The sequence below is a fragment of the Tachyglossus aculeatus genome, chromosome 23 (assembly GCF_015852505.1).
Source record: "Tachyglossus aculeatus isolate mTacAcu1 chromosome 23, mTacAcu1.pri, whole genome shotgun sequence".
Taxonomy (NCBI): Eukaryota; Metazoa; Chordata; class Mammalia; order Monotremata; family Tachyglossidae; genus Tachyglossus; species Tachyglossus aculeatus.
The window spans coordinates 32,756,129-32,762,677 of NC_052088.1; the positions used below are offsets into that span (position 1 = coordinate 32,756,129).

At 43.7% G+C, this 6,549-nt stretch overlaps 1 non-coding gene across 1 annotated transcript; it reads right to left on the reverse strand.

Annotated features, from left to right (window-relative positions):
• Window positions 1-1,084: 1,084 nt before the first annotated feature.
• LOC119944996 lies at window positions 1,085-1,222 on the reverse strand. The gene has a single exon (XR_005456132.1). It is a non-coding gene; the product is annotated as a small nucleolar RNA SNORA7 (small nucleolar RNA).
• Window positions 1,223-6,549: the final 5,327 nt, after the last annotated feature.

The window sequence follows — 6,549 nt, forward strand, 5'->3', positions numbered from 1 at the left end:
TAGCTCTTGCATTTCATTCTACTATACAACCCAACAATTCAAGGACTAAATTTTCATTTGAAAGGAATGATGAAACAATGATAATAATTAAAGTGGTATTTGTTAAGTACTATGTGCTAAGCACTGTACTAAGCACTGGAGTGGATTCATAATAAAGCCAGACATGGTCACCGTAGCACATGGGACATACAGAGTAGGAGAGAGAATCCCTATGTAACTTCTTTGTGTTTAGGTTTCTTCATCTGTGAAGTGACTTGCTCAAAGTAACACAGCAGGCTAGGGGCAGAACAGAATTAGAACCCAGGACCTCAGACTCCCAGGTCTCTGCTCTTTCCACTAGTCCACCCTGCTTCTCTAATGAAATGAAACACTTCTACCTAAAGGAAGTATCACATTACTGACTGACTCATATTTTTCTGCCAGTTGACTATTTTCCTTTCTTGCACCTCTCCAATATTTTCTTGTGTAGCTTATTTTTGACACTGACAACCTAGCACTTGTCATTTGGGAATTTTAATTCTGTTTAACTTATCATCACTTTAAATTCTATTCCTGGCTTGAAAGGCATCTGCAACCCTAATAAACTTAGTTCTTTCTTCCATTTTAATTTTCAGTAATGCGCGTCATTAAGGCACGTAGAGTTTACCTTGGCTTTGGGATAGGCCTTCTGCCTTCTTCTATATGCTGGAAGAAGGCAACAAAGCGGTAATCCAACTCTAGGCAAATCCCCATCCTGTTTTACTCTTTTAAAAAGTGCCACTTGTGGAGGAGACTGAGGGGGAGCAGAGCTCCTGATAACAACAACAATAATAATAGTATTTAAGCACTTGACTACATCAAACACTATACTAAGCGCTGAGGTCTTGTCATGCTATCAAATCGTCTCCAACCCATAGGGACACCACGGACACACCTCTCCCAGAATGCCCCACCTCCACCTGCAATCGTTCTGGTAGTGGATCCACAGACTTTTCTTGGTAAAAATCCAAAAGTGGTTTACCATCACCTCCTTCTGTGCAGTAAACTCGAGTCTCCACACTCGACTCTCTCCCATGCCACCACTGCCCAGCACAGGTGAGTTTTGACTTGTAGAAGATTGCCTTCCACTGGCTAGCCACTGGGCAAGCTAGGAATGGAATGGGTAGACCTCTGCCTGACTCTCCCTCCCACAGCCAAGACTGGTAGAGGACTGGAAACTCTCCAGGTGTGACCCTGAGAGGGAAAACGCTGCAGTAGATAGAAGAAATCAGGTCCCACATGGGGCTCGCACTCCAAGTAGGAAGGAGAACAAGTAACAAATCCCAGTTTTACAGATGAGAGAACTGAGGCCCAGACAAAGTGAAGTGACTTGCCCAAGGTCACACAGCAGCCAAGTGGCAGAGCTGGGATTAGAACCCAGGACTTCTGACTCCCAAGCCCGTGCTCTTTCCACTAGACCATGCTGCTTCTCCTGATATATAGGATGAACGCCTAGAGAGCTATATGTCACTTTTGAAGATATTAACCAAGATTTTACTCATGTGTGTAGGCAGGGCTGAAAACATAGATGTTTGACCTGCATTTCCTTCTATAGGTGGTCCATACATTCATTCCTGCCAGGATAATGGGTTTGTCTCTTTTCAAGCAACTCGATCTTTGTTAAGTCTTTGCTGAAGGAGTACACCTCTCTCCTACTTCCCAGGAATTATTCCTGCAGGGAATTATTAATCAAATTAGGGAACAAGTCCCCTAACTGACCTATTCCCCATTACTGTATGAGTAATACAGGGTACTGAGGTAGACCTGATCTGTTCAACTTATCCTTCACTGATGACTTTGAAATTGCAAAGAGAACAGGCCTGTTCGTCAGAATATACTCCTGATACACTGAGCAACTCTCCCTACTGTTACAAGCATCAAAGTCCTCTGAGAATGTATCTTAGGTACCATGGTAATTGTCTCCCAACAGCCAGCTGCTATGTTGCCTTGTTTGCCATAAGTTTTACATATGAGCTTGGCAGAAAAAAACACAAAACACCCCCAGTGCTATAGAACTGGTATAATTGTCCACTGGGCTCAAAGATGATAGCATTGTCAGTGAAATTCACCTAGAAATGCATGTGTAACTGAAGAAACCAATAATAATGATGATGATGATAATAATAATAATAATGGCATTTGTTAAGCGCTTACTATGTGCAAAGCACTGTTCTAAGCACTGGGGAGGGATACAAGGTGATCAGGTTGTCCCACGTGGGGCTCACAGTCTTTAATCCCCATTTTACGGTGAGGGAACTGAGGCTCAGAGAAGTGATGTGACTTGCCCAAGGTCACAAAGCAGACATGTGGCAGAGCCGGGATTAGAACCCACGACCTCTGACTCCCAAGCCCGGGCTCTTTCCACTGAGCCATGCTGCTTTCCCAATGCAGAATCTGCCCTGATTCTGCCTGATTCTAAACATTCATTCTCATTCTCTCTCTCTCTCTTCTATTCCCTTCTCTGTCCCTCTCTCTCTCCCCCCCGCCACACACACTTTGTTGTGTTTACTAGGCCATGCTGCTTCTCTTGACTTGAATGTGCTCTAAATTTGAAAGCTACTTGATGCCAGCTTTCCTAGGTTGCTTTGAATTTTCTAATTTTTGTGTTTTGGGTGATGAAGCTAACCAGAAGGGGACACTAAATCTGGGTAAGTGGAAGAGGTAAAATAGTGTTGGTCTACATAAAAATCAATGTCATATTTATTGAGTACTTCCTCTGTGTAGAACGTTGTACTAAGTGCTTGGAATATAACAGACACATTCCCTGCCCACAGTGATCTTACATAGAAATAAATAAATTACAGATATGTACAAAAGTGCTGCAGGGCTGGGAGGGGGGATTAATAAAGGGAGCAAGTCACTGTGATGCAGAAGGAAGTGGGCAAAAAGGAAAAGAGGGCTTAGTCAGGGAAGGCCTCTTGAAGAAGATGTGTCTTCAATAAGGCTTTGAAGGGGGGAAGAGTCATTGTCGTGGGATATGAAGAGGGAGGGCATTCCAGGTCAGAAGCAGAATGTAGACAATGTGGACACTGTGAGATAGACCAGACAGAGGTAGAGTGAGTAGATTGGTTACAAAGTGCTCATTACTCAGATTTACTCTCACTATTACGAAAATATTCTCTTCCTCTGCTTCACTGAATCACCTTGTCTCCCTTTTTCCAAAACGCTTCTAAAAATTTACTCCCTCCATAAGCTTTCAGGATGGTCTGAAAATCTAATACCACTCTGCCTGTCAGTCTCCCGAAAGAAGTGCCGGCTTTCTTGATTTAATTTTCTACTTCCTTGTCTCTTCTCCACTGAGGCCTTACTCAGCACAGTGGTTTTGAAGTAAACAAAGCATCAAGGCCAAGAGACTGACTTTATTTCAAAACTTCATTTTTTGTGATCATGTTTTGAGACAGGGATGCCTAGATAACAGGTAACTGTCGGTCCTGTGTGAAACAAGGACTGTGTTTGACCTGATTACTTTGGATTTATCCCATCCCTTAAATATTGCTGTTATAATTATCATCAGTTGGTATGCAGGCATCTGAGTAAAATATCTCCTTTATGTTTGAAAATATTAGTAGGAATTCCATCAGATCCAAGAATTTCAGATCTCCAGGGTTCTAATGGCAGTAGTGTTTTAATTAAATGTAGGTACACATAAATACTTTTTTTTAATAACAGTATTTATTAAGTGAACTCATTATGGACAGGGAACACATCTAGCAACTCCTATATTGTAATAATAGTAATAATTATGGTATTGTTAAATGCTGATTATGTACCAGGCACTGGGGTGGATACAAGCAAATCAGGTTGCCAAAGTTTCTGTCTAATGTGGGACCAAGTCTCAATCCTGATTTTGCAGATAAGGTAACTGAGAAATAGAGAAGTGAAGTGACTTACCCAAGGTCTCAGAGCAGACATGTGGTGGAGCCGGAATTAGAATCCATGGCCTTTTGACTCCCAGGCCAATGCTTTACCCTCTAGGCCACTGCTCTGCACACAGTAAGCACTCCATAAATACCACTGATTGAACACTGTAGTAAGTGCTGGGAGTGAATACAGAGGTGGAAATTAAGCATGGTTCTGTATAGCTCATTTGGAGGGTTAGCTTTTCAGTGGTAAAATGTGTTAAGGATGATGATGATGATGGTATTTTTTAAGTGCTTACTATGTGCCAAGCACTGTTCATTCATTCATTCATTCATTCAATTGATGAATTGTACTTCCCAAGCACTTAGTACAGTGCTCTGCACACAGTAAGCACTCAATAAATACGATTGATTGATTGATTCAATCGTATTTATTGAATGCTTACTGTGTGCAGAGCACTGTACTAAGTGCTTGGGAAGTACAAGTCGGCAACATATAGAGATGGTCCCTACCCAACAACGGGCTAACAGTATAGAAGGGAGAGAAGCACTGGGGTAGATACAAGGTAATCAGGTTGTCCCACATGGGGCTCACAGTCTTAATCCCCATTTTACAGATGAGGTAACTGAGGCGCAGAGAAATGAAGTGACTTGCCCAAAGGACAAGGACATCACGGCTTAGTGAAAAGATCCCAGGCCTGGTAGTTATAATAGTTAGACTTTAATCCCGACTCTTCCACTTGCCTGCTGTGTGACCTTGGGCAAGTCACTTAACTTCTCTGTCCCTGATTTGCCTCAGTATGAGCATCCTTTAGCCAAAGTCATGAGGATCTGCAAAGTGTTGACTATGGTTTGCTTCACTCTGAGTCACTCTGATTTTGCAGTCAAATCTCATCTGAGTCCTGGTGTCACCTACTTGAAGGCCTGCAGTCTTAAACACTGCCTGGCGGACAGCATCCTGTTGAGACTTGTATAATGAAGTCCTCATTCTCTTTAAATCACAAAGGCTTAAGGATCAAGTGCAAACCCTTTAATTTAGTATGTGCTTGTTTAAAAAAAACTACTAGAGAATGCAAATTCCAGAGGCCCCATAGAAAAGAGGCATGATTAGTGTAATTAACATGATTAGCCTGATTAACATGATCAGTTGCTCATTGTCAAGCCATACCATTCCCAAAGTTTTGCCACCTGCCAAAAGAACTCAGAACACTCCCCCTTTCGACCATGATGGTGGCCGTGGCTTTATGCTGTTGGAACGGAGAGATCCAAGGACAACAATTCATTCATAGTTCTTGATTCACAGGAGGTTTCACAGTCAGAAAATGGGGGAGTGGATCTCAGGGATAGAAAGCCTAGCACAGTACAAACAATAAGGTCAACAACACAGTCAGGAAGCGGCAGGAAATCATTGCTAAAGGGAAAGCGTCCAGAGCCTCCCTGCTCTTAGCAGGATCAGGTGTGGTTTGAACAATCTAAAACTCAATATGTCCACTAAAACTCAATATGTCCAAGACAACTCCTTATCTTCCCTCCCAAACCCTGCCCTCTTCCTGACTTTCCCATCACTGTTGACGGCACTACCATCCTTCCCATCTCACAAGCCCACAACCTTGGTGTCATCCTTGACTCTGCTCTCTCGTTCACCCCTCACATCCAATCCATCACCAACACCTGCCGGTCTCACCTCCGCAGCATCGCCAAGATCCGCCCTTTCCTCTCCATCCAAACTGCTACCCTGCTGGTTCAATCTCTCATCCTATCCCGCCTGGATTACTGCATCAGCCTCCTCTCTGATCTCCCATCCTCTTGTCTCTTCCCACTTCAATCTATACTTCATGCTGCTGCCCAGATCATCTTTCTGCAGAAATGCTCTGGGTATGTTACTCCCCTCCTCAAAATTCTCCAGTGGCTACCAATCAACCTACGCATCAGGCAAAAACTCCTCACTCTCAGCTTCAAGGCTCTCCATCACCTCGCCCCCTCCTATCTCACCTCCCTTCTTTCCTTCTACAGCCCAGCCCGCACCCTCTGCTCCTCTGCCGCTAACCTCCTCACTGTGCCTCATTCTCGCCTGTCCCGCCGTCGACCCCCGGCCCACATCCTCCCCCTGGCCTGGAATGCCCTCCCTCTGCACATCCGCCAAGCTAGCTCTCTTCCTCCCTTCAAAGCCCTACTGAGAGCTCACCTTCTCCAGGAGGCCTTCCCAGACTGAGCCCCCTCCTTCCTCTCCCTCTCCTCCCCCCTCCCCACCCCCCTGGCTTACCTCCTTCCCCTCCCCACAGCACCTGTATATATGTTTGCACATATTTGTTACTCCATTTATTTTACTTGTACATATTTACTATTCTGTTTATTTTATTTTGTTAATATGTTTTGTTTTGTTGTCTGTCTCCCCCTTCTAGACTGTGAGCCCGCTTTTGGGTAGGGACTGTCTCTATATGTTGCCAATTTGTTCTTCCCAAGTTCTTAGTACAGTGCTCTGCACACAGTAAGCGCTCAATAAATACGACTGAATGAATGAATGAATGACAGATCCAAAAATCACCAACTCACCTATTGAATATTGGGAGAGGAGGTGGGATAATGTCACCGTAGAAATGAGGGTACGTACTTCTTAGCAATTGAGAATATTTTCTGTTTTACAACTCTTTAAACCCATTGCTTATTTTAT